The 12,045-nt window shown below is 35.0% G+C and overlaps 1 protein-coding gene across 1 annotated transcript in view; it reads left to right on the top strand.

Annotated features, from left to right (window-relative positions):
- LOC126259163 (arrestin homolog) overlaps nucleotides 1-12,045 on the top strand; it is an 87,509-nt gene that overhangs the window by 44,542 nt on the left and 30,922 nt on the right. The gene's annotated exons all lie outside the window — the stretch shown is intronic.

Below are 12,045 nucleotides of genomic sequence, written 5' to 3'. Positions count from 1 at the left end.
CATACCCAACCAAGAAGCCTTCTTTTTGTGGTGATGTGGACCATACGAGTTTCATTTACTATATAAGATGCCACAAGCAGCAGACCCAGATGCCTTGTTATTTGTGGAAATGTGTGATTTACTAAAATCATATTATCATGAGCAAACACATATTGAGGAAACATAGTTATGTTTTTATCAAACACGTAACAATAGGAATCAATCTTACAATGGTTGCATAATGGCTTTGCTTGGTTGGGGACATAAATGTACATTTAACACCATTATGAAATCTATTATTCATGAAATTACTGTGCAGCATGCACAGATAAAGAAGAATGACACAAGACTTTAAAGTTACAGGTTTCTTCACCGGAGCATCTGGAGTCACGCTATTTCCTGCTTGGCTGCTGCTTTAACTGCAGTTGATGTTGGCCATGCTCTGTTTCATGTTACTGGTAGCTTTAAAATTGCCTGCACATTTGGGTCCAGGCTAAAATTGTTCTTTAAAAATCTTCACCAACCTTTCTAAATGGAGGAAAGGAATATCTTAAGTTGATTGAATCTTGCATAGTGAACTTAAAAGTTTTGAATGGCTCAAGTCCAAAAATATTTGCCACTGTTTGTGCCATCATCAAAATGTTTCATACTACCTCCTTGTAACTGGCTTCTCTTCTGAACATATTCTTGATTGTGTAGTGGTTTGCCTTCTTTATTTCTTTGTTGATTGTCCTCAGTGTCAACATACTGTGTTGCTACACTGTCTGAAAAATGGGGTTTGTAATTCCGACACTGAATACTGTAAATAATGTAGCCGACAGATGAACAGTTGTGTTTCACAGTCTTTTACTTTCATTTTTCACAACCCCCAAATAATATACAGTTATATATATAGCCAGTGCACAATTGTTATAACTTCCCATAAGCCTCATTAATAGTTAGCAGGCGAACATCCATATACTGCTACCATAGTTTACTGTTGAACATCTACAAGCAGTAAAAACATAACCACATAGTTCACAGACTTTCAAATAAATTGAACAGTCCCTGTCATTGCTTTAACACACGGCCTATTGGTGTAATACTTATTTCACTGTTAAGTTGATGCATTGTTGTTGTTCTAACCAACATCTGAAACTCGGCCATGGACTGACTGTTTTGTGACCAAAAATCAGGCCCTTATGTATCCTCACAGTAATAGGTACTGAAACTACACATTGTTCAATGTTAAATTTACAGAAATTACAATTAAAACTTAACTCATTAAGTTAACTGAATACATCGAAAAATTCCGTCTTTTTGACAGTTTCTTCTGCTAAAAGAGTTAGGCCGAATTATTTGTTTAAATCATGAAATTAACAAATATAAGTACGCAAACAATACTTTTGAATGGACTGTTAATTACTTTGGAATTAATTACGGGCTGGCTTTGGTAACTTGTTTTCGAATAAAGCCAAATAGATACTTTAAGATTACTAGTATTTCTTCTTCCAACTGTTTATAATTAGTACAGAATTTATATTTGTTTGTATGTCAACAATAGAATTTAAGTTACAAAACAATTGCTGATTTTGTCCTATAATGAAAGATATTAACTAGTAATAGTCAAAATAAATTAGAAAATCAATTACATACATAAAACTAAGCACAAAATTAGATCTGGTGTTATATTCTTTAAAACCGCAAGCCAACCTTTCTCTTTTATGAAAATGTAGATTATACTCACGTATCCTTAATGGTAATCAGTTAAAAATCGAAAAAAAATGAATTTATGAAGACAGATGGCATAACAAGAGGGGAAGTAAAAATATCCCTGATTGTTTCGTCACATCACCCCCTCATTGGATTGACCAGATAGATATTGCAGATAGCTAAATGGGCAATTCAATGACCACAAGTGACGCCAAAATTGGGTATAAAATCTACACACAAAAAGTATTACAAAAGAAATCTTATCAAAATTATAGTACATACTTTTTTCCCCCAAATTTATACTTATGTGAACTGGCCATATGAAAATCCTCATACAAAATAATTGCATACAGTGTGTTGTTGTACAATATCACAAAATATCCACAAGTTATACTTTTTAACAAAAATTACGCATCTTCATCATAAGTGATGTCCTTTTTTGTTAAGCAAAGATTACATTTTAAAATACATATCATTTTGATACAAGTCAAACAAAATAAATCCTCATGGGTAGCAAAGAATTTAAATTACACTGCACATTGCAGGTCATGTTTAGACAAAAAATTCACTTACTCAATGTTTAGTATTTTTTGCAATCACTTCCACACTTTTAATGAGCCTTAACACGCTTTCTCACCAAGCAGTACACATCTTCAACAGGTTCAAGTGGCCGTTAGTAAGGAAATGCACTGTAATCCGTTTCCTTGGAGGTGGTTCTCCTCCACCACAGTACATGAAAAAATTGACAAAATATCTTACTTTAGTACACTTACTTTTACTACTAAGTAAGTCCAAAAAAATGTTAATGCTAATGGCAAATGATAGTCATTACATCATAAATAAATACATAGTTCTCACAACAGTACAATAATTAGCACTAAATTTGACTATAGTATGAAAGGTGTGGACTAGAAAATATTTTAAAATGAAGTACACTTTACACAACAAAACATTACTATAAGTCATAAGTGTCTGAAACTGGTTAAACTTGAAAGATTTGGGTTTCTTTTCCATTTGCAAAATATCAAAAACTCAAGATGTAAAAACTCAAGATGTGCAGTAGCATAGATTTACAAATCAGTAAAAAAAAAAAAAAAAAAATTGTCACCATTTGCTTGGTTACTATTCAAGTCAAAATTAAGGGGATGGAAGTTGTACCAAATCATTGCCTATTTCTCCACTCTGAGTACTACTCTCACTCAATCAGAAAATTAAATCCTCACAAAGTCACACAATGTTACCAAATAGTTTACCTGTCAGAATATTCACCTCAGTCTACCACCACAGTTATCAGTGAATCAGCAAAATTATTGTTCTTCATCCTAGTGTTACCACTTCAAGCTCATAATTCCTCAAAGCACAAAAAGAAGTTTTCAGATAACATATAGGTCCAATGATGCAGCATTATATGCCTTGTACCACACTAGAATTTTACTTTCTCGGTTAAGCTCTCATTCACAGCTGCAGTGTCATTAATTGCACAATATACACAGTACACAATGTTGCCTAGTTCACAATTAGATCATCAATACAGTTACACCACTTTTGTTTGTATACAGTTACCTTTTTCATTAATCATGTCTGTCAGCTCCATTATTACACTTACATTTCTTACCTTGTTAGCTAGTGGAGCGCATTCTCAAAAAATTTCCCTACCGCAGTGACAGGTTCCCTAACCATTAAGATCCTAACATTATTGACTATTTTCTTATTTCATTTCTGTTTCATTATCTCATAAATAAACACTTGCTCTGCTTATCTAATGCAAAATTGACTCTATTGAAAAACACTCCACAGTAACAGATCCTTATGCTAAGGCAAAAAACTCTCATTATTGATCAGACAAAATTATCACTCAGAAAAACTGTTATTTACCTGTATTCCATCAAATTGCTTAAGATCCTTGCCTGAAGGGTGATATAGATACAAATCTTGCATACTCTTTCCATACACATTACTCCAGGCAACTATGTTTAAAGTTGTAATTCCTTAATGTTAGAAAAGGCTGTACCATGACACCGATATATAGTTATCTCCATATACTGACTGCACTGAACACAAAAACTTCAATTATACAACAATTAATATTAAGATCTGGTATCCTTGAAGGTTCTTACAGTATATTGCCTCTGCTGCTGCACCAATGAGCTGATTACTTCAGATTTTAATTATCCTCCACACATGCTGACACCTCTCATTTTCTGTTTACCTTACCTCTTAGACAGAAATTCTTTAACCATTGTACCAATTTACTTTCTTCCATCCTCTTGTGATTCATTACTTATAACGAACACAACATAATATAAATATAACAGAGGGAAACATTCCACGTGGAAAAAATATATCTAAAAAGAAAGATGATTAGACTTACCAAACAAAAGCGCTGGCAGGTCGATAGACACACAAACAAACACAAATATACACACAAAATTCAAGCTTTCGCAACAAACTGTTGCCTCATCAGGAAAGGGGGAAGGAGAGGGAAAGACGAAAGGATGTGGGTTTTAAGGGAGAGGGTAAGGAGTCATTCCAATCCCGGGAGCGGAAAGACTTACCTTCGGGGGAAAAAAGGACAGGTATACACTTGCACACACACACATATCCATCCACACATACAGACACAAGCTGCCTGCTTGTGTCTGTATGTGTGGATGGATATGTGTGTGTGTGCGAGTGTATACCTGTCCTTTTTTCCCCCGAAGGTAAGTCTTTCCGCTCCCGGGATTGGAATGACTCCTTACCCTCTCCCTTAAAACCCACATCCTTTCGTCTTTCCCTCTCCTTCCCCCTTTCCTGATGAGGCAACAGTTTGTTGCGAAAGCTTGAATTTTGTGTGTATATTTGTGTTTGTTTGTGTGTCTATCGACATAATATAAATAGATATATAGATAACACTGAAGAAAACTTTTCTAACATATTTCTATACTAAAGTGTGCTACTGCACAAAATCACTCCAAAGTTGAAGAGAGCTTAATTCTGATTCACTTACAAGCCACAGACAGGACAGGAGAAGAGTTTGGTTGCCTCAGGAAACATGAAAAATGAGACAGACAGCTGGGGAAGCACTATCACCAAACAATGAATCCAACACATAATGTTGAAACCCTTACTTGCTAATTGCACAAGGATTTAGTCCCAATGTTACATCAAAGCTGAGATTTTGGATCACCAACAAATTGCACCCCAACAACTGTCCTGCCAATTTCGTTTCACACTCTTTGATAGCTTACCAGTAGCACCAATAATTTTTATTCCAGAAACATACATCACCGCTACACTCTCTGTGTTCTTAATAGATTCAAAAAATGCTTGTGAAATGCCATTCATATCACTACCACTGTCTAGTAAACACTTGGCCCTTGTACTCTTGCTGTTATTACAGGGTGCCAACTTCCTTTTTACTTAACATGTGATCTTGTTCATACAACAAATCCTCAGTGTTTGCCCTGGAAAAAGTATCCTCCTGCTTACCAAAATGATTATCAGACCCACTCTCACTTTCTCTATGCTTCAGATTTTGTACTTCTTCCACCTTTTTCTCAATTTCGGCCAATTTTGAATCTACATTTTCATTTAATTTTTCCAGTTTTTCCTCTACCACTATGGCACCCTCGGTTTCTACATCTGTTTCTGAATCATTTTTAATGTGACCAATTTGGTTCTCAAGTTTAACTCTATTTTCAGCATATTGTTTCTCGAAAACCTCCACCTTCCTATTATTGTCATCACAAAGTTTCTCTCTCTCTCTCTTCTACACATTTACTACTCAATGCTAATTTCTCATTAGCATTATGTACTACTTTCTTTATACTATTTCCCAACCCCCTAATGTCTTCTTTCAAACTATTAATGTCTTCTTTCATAGCTATATTACTCAAAATACTCATAATTTGCCTTAACATCGCTTCCACTTTTCTGTTTGCCATAAACTTTTGCCCTTCCTGATTTTTGCCACTAGGTTTCTCCTCCTTAACCTTAACGACCTCATGCACTTCTGTTCTGTTTTCGTCCATTTCACTCACCTCACCATACACTGTAGATGATGCTTTTACCATTTCATCTACAATAGGATTTTCGTCCCCATCATTCAAAGTTACATTCATGTTTGATTTATAATCATCTACAGAACCAGTCTCACTTAGGTCTTTTTGTCCATTTAACAACTTAACCACTACAGCGTGTTTCTCAGTCACACTGTCTTGTTCGTTAAGGTCACTCATTATGTATCACTTAATACTTGTTAATTACTTTGGAATTAATTAAGGGCTGGCTTTGCTAACGCGTTTTCAAATATAGCCAAATACATACTTTAAGATTGCTAGTATTTTGTCTTCCAAATGTGTATAATTAATACAGAATTTATATTTGTTTGTATGTCTACAATAGAATTTAAGTTACAAAACAATTACTGATTTTGCCCTATAATGAAAGATACTAACTAGTAATGGTCAAAATAAATTAGAAAATCAATTATATACATAAAACTAAGCAAAAAATTAGATCTGGTTTTATATTCTATAAAACTGTGGGCCAACCTTTCTTTTTTTTGAAAATGTAGATTATACTCACGTATGCTTAATGGTAATCAGTTAAAAATTGAAAAAAAAATGAATTTAAGGAGGCTGATGGCACAATAAGAGGGGAAGTAAAAATATCCCAGCTTGCTTCGTCACAGTTGGTATTCCTTGTTTGCCATATTATGTCAGTCAGTGGCCAGCTCATGATAATGGTGAACACTTCCGTATTATACTAGTATTATTATTATTTCTTTCCTTTCTCAGACGCTATGTCTGGTTATTATTATTATTATTATTATTATTATTTCATGTGGCTCAATGTCTGATGCAAGTCTGTTGATTAGATTCTGAAATGTAACATTGTCCATTGGTGATGTAATACAAATGTGATGAAGTACTCATACTTTGTTTTTCTTTCTGGAGTCATGAACTAGTTGATCGTGTATGTACAATTCAAGGCAAACTTCTCCTTCTTTCCCAATTGCCACAGCTCTGCTTTCATAACTCAGGTTCACCCATATTTAAATAATTATACAATTTGTTCTTTACTTGTTGAATTTAAACACTCTGTTCCTTATACTGCTACTTTCATTTATTCTAGACAACCTCTGGCTTACAAATCTGCAGATCTTTGATGATCACAACATTGACACTTACTCATATGGTACTAACTGTTAGTAGGTTTTTGTTTATACATTCAATACTTACACAATTTTTGACTCAACATCAATGAATGGAGTAATCTGAGGCCCTCCTTGACATCCAATTTGGCATTGGTAGCTTCTTACAGCACTTGATGTGATGTCCGGCCTTCCGCTTCATAACTCTGGTTGCCACAGGTCGACCAAGGAGTACCTCAAACAAAATATTGAAACACAAAATAAGTATTGGAACATATAAAAATATTTTATCCACATATGAATATTAGAGCTTCCTGGACTACTTGAACATTTTCATCTCTTTTAATTGTTGGTATTAAATTAGTAAACACAGTTGTTCTATCACACACTTGCTCATTTACAGATGACCAAAGTACAGAAATTCTTGTGCTTATAACGTAAATGGGAAATTTCCCAAAATTTAATTCTGCTGAATTCTGAAACTTCTCAAGACCAATTCACTGACATGCATACCCCTAACCTACTTTATTAATCAGACTGAGGAAAGAGAACCTCCAGTTTAACGTGGAATCCGAAACCATATGTCATTCACATAATTAAGAAGTGAAGGCTAGGTTAAAGGCAGATCGAGATATTTTGTGGTCTGACCATTATTCAGTCACATGTCCTTTTCGTTTCCAAGTATGCACTTTACCACTGGACCACCAGGTCGAACATTTCAATGCTGTTTAACATTACTATTGCACTGTTTTCTACTTGAAATGATGCTGGTGCTTAGTGATATTAAGTGTCACTGATATTTCATAGAGCATATTGGATCCAGTATTCAGTATTCAGTTTATTCACCATTGACCACTTACAGCGGAATAGGTCTGAACATTAAATATACAATTAACAATGACTTTACGGTAAAGTTTTTACAATTTAATTTTTTTCTTTTAGGAATATTCTTATATACTAATGTCAATGCTTATTTCAAAATATTCTGTTATCTTATAAAATGGGTGTTTGAGAAGCCAGTCATAAACCTTACGTTTGAAAATATTATTGGTCAGTGACCGAGCAGATGCTGGAAGTTTATTGAAGAGTTTTAAACTCATTATTTTGTGTGAGTTTGCAGTCTTTGTGAGTCTGTGTCTTGGTATGTCAAAGTCCAGTTTGCCTCTGGTGTTGTGGGGATGTATGTTCTCTCTGGTCTCGAACTCATTTAAGTTGCTTTTGACATAAAGCAGTGCTGTGTAGATGTATAGATTCACCACAGTTAATATCATGTGCTTGATAAAGAGGGGACGGCAGTGTTCCTTGGGCTTAGCTTTGCTTATTATTCTGATTACTTTTTTTTTAATTTTCAGTATTTCACTGACAAAGCAAGAATGTCCCCATAACAATATGCCGTAGGAAATGTGTGACTGAAAGAGGCCAAAATATACCACCTTTAGATACTCATTAGTGACTACATCTGTCAGTCTCCAGATGAGATAACACACTCTTGCTATTCTCTTGCAGATATGGCTAATGTGTTCCTCCCAGTTTAATTTTGAGTCAATGTGGAATCCCAACAATTTTATTGATTTGCTTTCAACAGCTGTAGTTAAAGCCAGAATTAGTTCTTGTGTTTTATCAGGATTACACAGGAGTTCATTAGAAGAAAACCAATCCATTACTAGTTCTAGTTTTTCCTGTGTTGCCTGATGCAGTTCTGTTGTGTCATGGTGTGTATTGAGCAACGTTGTATCATCAGCATAACACACAACTGAATTTGCTCCTACGTGGTAAGGTAAGTCATTAATTGCAATGATAAATAGAAAAGGACCTAGGACCGAGCCCTGAGGCACTCCAGTCCGAACTTCCTTCAGTGAGGAGCATCTATTTTTAATTGATACATACTGTCTCCTGTTACTTAAGTATGATTCGATTACATCCAAAGATGGTTTGTGTATGCCATAAAATTCCAGTTTTGCAAGTAGGGTGTTAGATGGTATGCAGTCGAAGGCTTTGCTAAGATCGCACAGTACCACTGATACTAGATCCTTATTTTTGAATGCAGTTAACACCTGGTTAACAACTTCAGCGACAGCAGTAGTGGTGTTTTTACCATGCTGATATGCAAACTGTCTGTTGGAGAGGAGATCATGCTTATCAAAATAGTTATTTAGTTGACTGTACATTACATATTCAAAAACTTTAGAGAAAATTGGGACAATAGAAACTGGTCGATAGTTTTGGGGCAGATGCTTATCTCCCTTTTTAAAGACTGGTATTACTTTAGCAGTTTTGAGTGCATCTGGGAAAACTCCAGATTCTAAACACATATTAAAAATGAAAGAAAGAGGTTGACAGATAAGGTGTATTATTTTTTTTCATTACATAGTTAGAAAACCAATAACAGTCCATACTTTTGGAGTTGGTGAACCTTGCCACAGCTTTTACAATATCCTCTGGGGTGACAACATTCCAGTGGAAAGTATACATACTATGGGGTACAGCACCAAGATGATCTAGTGCACAAGTGCCATTTTGCTTGATTTTGTTTTTCAGCCCACTCACTGAGGTTAGGAAGTAATTATTTACTTCTTCTGGGACCAGCATTGCATCTTGTGTTCGGGTTTGTGAATTATATTGGTTGATGATATCCCACGCTGCTTTACATTTGTTGGGAGCACTTTCAATGTAATGTTCACATGCTTGTTTTTTGGCCAAGGACAGTTTGTCTTTGTAGATTTTTTTACATTTTAGATAAGCTCTATAACACTGGGTTTCTAATACATTTGCTCTCATTGCAACAGCTTCCTCACTTGAGGATGACCAATCATACAGTCTTTTTATTAGACTATTTCTAGGTGGCATCGTACATTGCACCATTATCAGACTGCATTACAAAAATGGCTGTGTTCATGTTGATACCGTGAACTTCTGTTGGTTCTTTTCTGTGATATTGCGTGGTGATGTAAAGTCTAATCAGGAGCTAACACTTCTTATTATCCAATTTTGCTCAAATTATTATTTCAGCACACTTACCCATCTTTTCTGATTGAACTTTGTTTCTCAAAGTGTTGCAGTTGGTAGTGAAAAATACAAACCCAGCATCCAGTTCTCAAAATAAATACAAGATTTCACATAAATAATGTATCATATATTGTACTCTTGTTTACAGTGACCATGAATTATAAAGTTTCTTCATTATTCGGAACATCTAAATTACATTGATATGGACTAAGCCCAAAAATTGACTGTCTTATTTAATAGATTCCAATTGATTAAGTGTATAACAAGTTTTCTCTTGACCCCTTGACATCGTAGGCATTTTCACTGCTACTCTTCCTCCACACCATATCTCGAAGGCAGAGTCCAACAACACAAAATAAACCACTTGATCAACAGGTACCATGAACATGGTATGATGTTTAGTGTCATTCCAGTTTGCCAATAAGCTGCATCCATCCATTTCATGATACATGCACATAAATAAAACATACATCCAAATAGTAGATTATCTAATGCATCACAAAAATAATTTTTTTGTAGTGGTGATAAGCACTTATCAGTTCAAAAAATGCTTGTGCAACACATCACTTCACCAAAGTGGTATGTTACACTACATATTCCTTCCCTTAGTGAATGATGCCATCACTGTGCTGACCAAGCAGTAAATATTCAAAGTTTAAAACTAGTTTTAAGCTATTCACAACAAGAATTAATATATTGTGTTTATTTTATGTACAACCACAGATGTACTTGTATCTCATATGTAATTATTATGCTTATTCATGTTTATTACATGTGGAATGCTCCACAATAAATTGCAAACCATCAATCATAGGCATATATTTGCCTTGACTTCACTTTAATTAAGTTTCTTAACCTTTCTACCCAGTAATCATTCTTTTACTCTGGATATGAATCTTGGATGACAAACATATACAACCCTTTTTCACATAATTTAATATACTGCATCCAGAACTCAGGCTTTTCTAGCCATGCTCGTGAAACTTTTGGAAATTACTGGTCGTGTGCTACCCCATGGGCAAGTGTGTGAATACAGGTTTTGATAAACAGATAAAAGTAGGTTTCCATGATGGAGACTATTGAATATGGTAAAGAGGGAAATTAGCCAAGGTATCCAGGAGGAGGAGAAAGAAAGAAAAAGAAAGACTAAGGATGTTAGAACCTAAGAGAAAAAGAAAATTGATTCCAAAGACTGATACCCATATCTCGTGTATATGAACCAAATCAGATCCCCTACTGCTATTTTAGATATATGCAGCTTCCGGTGGTATGAATTTCATGCTGTCTCCAATATAATGTTCTTCTTTTGAATAAACCATTCCTCTTACCTTCCTTTATAACCTATATACTGTGACAAATTTATTATGTTTCCAAAATATTCATCAGTTTTTGGCTCATCTTTTATTTTCTGCATTTTGCTAACATGAGACATTATTCTTCTCCTCCTACAATAAACAAATAAATGTATAGATAACTCTATTGCTTCAGGTAAATAAATATGAGTAGTGGTAACTAAAATTATAAAAATCTTAACCAACACTGTAAATGAAATAAAAATGCTTCAGATACTGGTTTTTGTGAGGCACACAACATCAGACAGGTCATATGTGTCTTCAGCATAAAATAACTGAACCACCTCTAGGGTTTGGGCAATAGACACATTTTAAATCTAACCTTCTGACTCTTTGCACTGAACAGTACACTTCTTGTTACTTGGCACTACATCTACATAAAATAGCATGCCTAAAATTATGCACCGTACACTACTAAGAAACCTTACTGCTTCCACAAATAATAAATTGCATAGCAGTTTATGTAGAACACTTTCATAGGTAGTGCTCCATACAAATGCATATTCTTGTTCAAATACTTCTCACAATAAAAATGAAGTGAGGTTATTGTATGGCACTGATGACTGGGAGTCCCCACCTGGGGAAGTTTGGCCACTGAAGTGCAAGTCTTTTCACATTACACCACATTGGGTGACTTGCTTGTCAATGATGATGAAATGATGTGAGGACAATGATGATGAAATGATGTGAGGACAACACAACATGCTGTACCTGAGCAGAGAAACTTCTGACCTGGTCAGGCCTGCTGTATGGCAGTCAGACATGCTGACCACTCAGCTAAGAAAGCAAACACAGTCAAAATAAAAATCACAGTATGATTTGATGTATCCACTCATATCCCACCTCCCACTGACACAGACTATGTTCGAGGCTTAAATC

This window comes from Schistocerca nitens, chromosome 1 (genome assembly GCF_023898315.1).
Source record: "Schistocerca nitens isolate TAMUIC-IGC-003100 chromosome 1, iqSchNite1.1, whole genome shotgun sequence".
Taxonomy (NCBI): domain Eukaryota; kingdom Metazoa; phylum Arthropoda; class Insecta; order Orthoptera; family Acrididae; genus Schistocerca; species Schistocerca nitens.
This window is presented reverse-complemented; position numbering and strand designations above follow the sequence as displayed.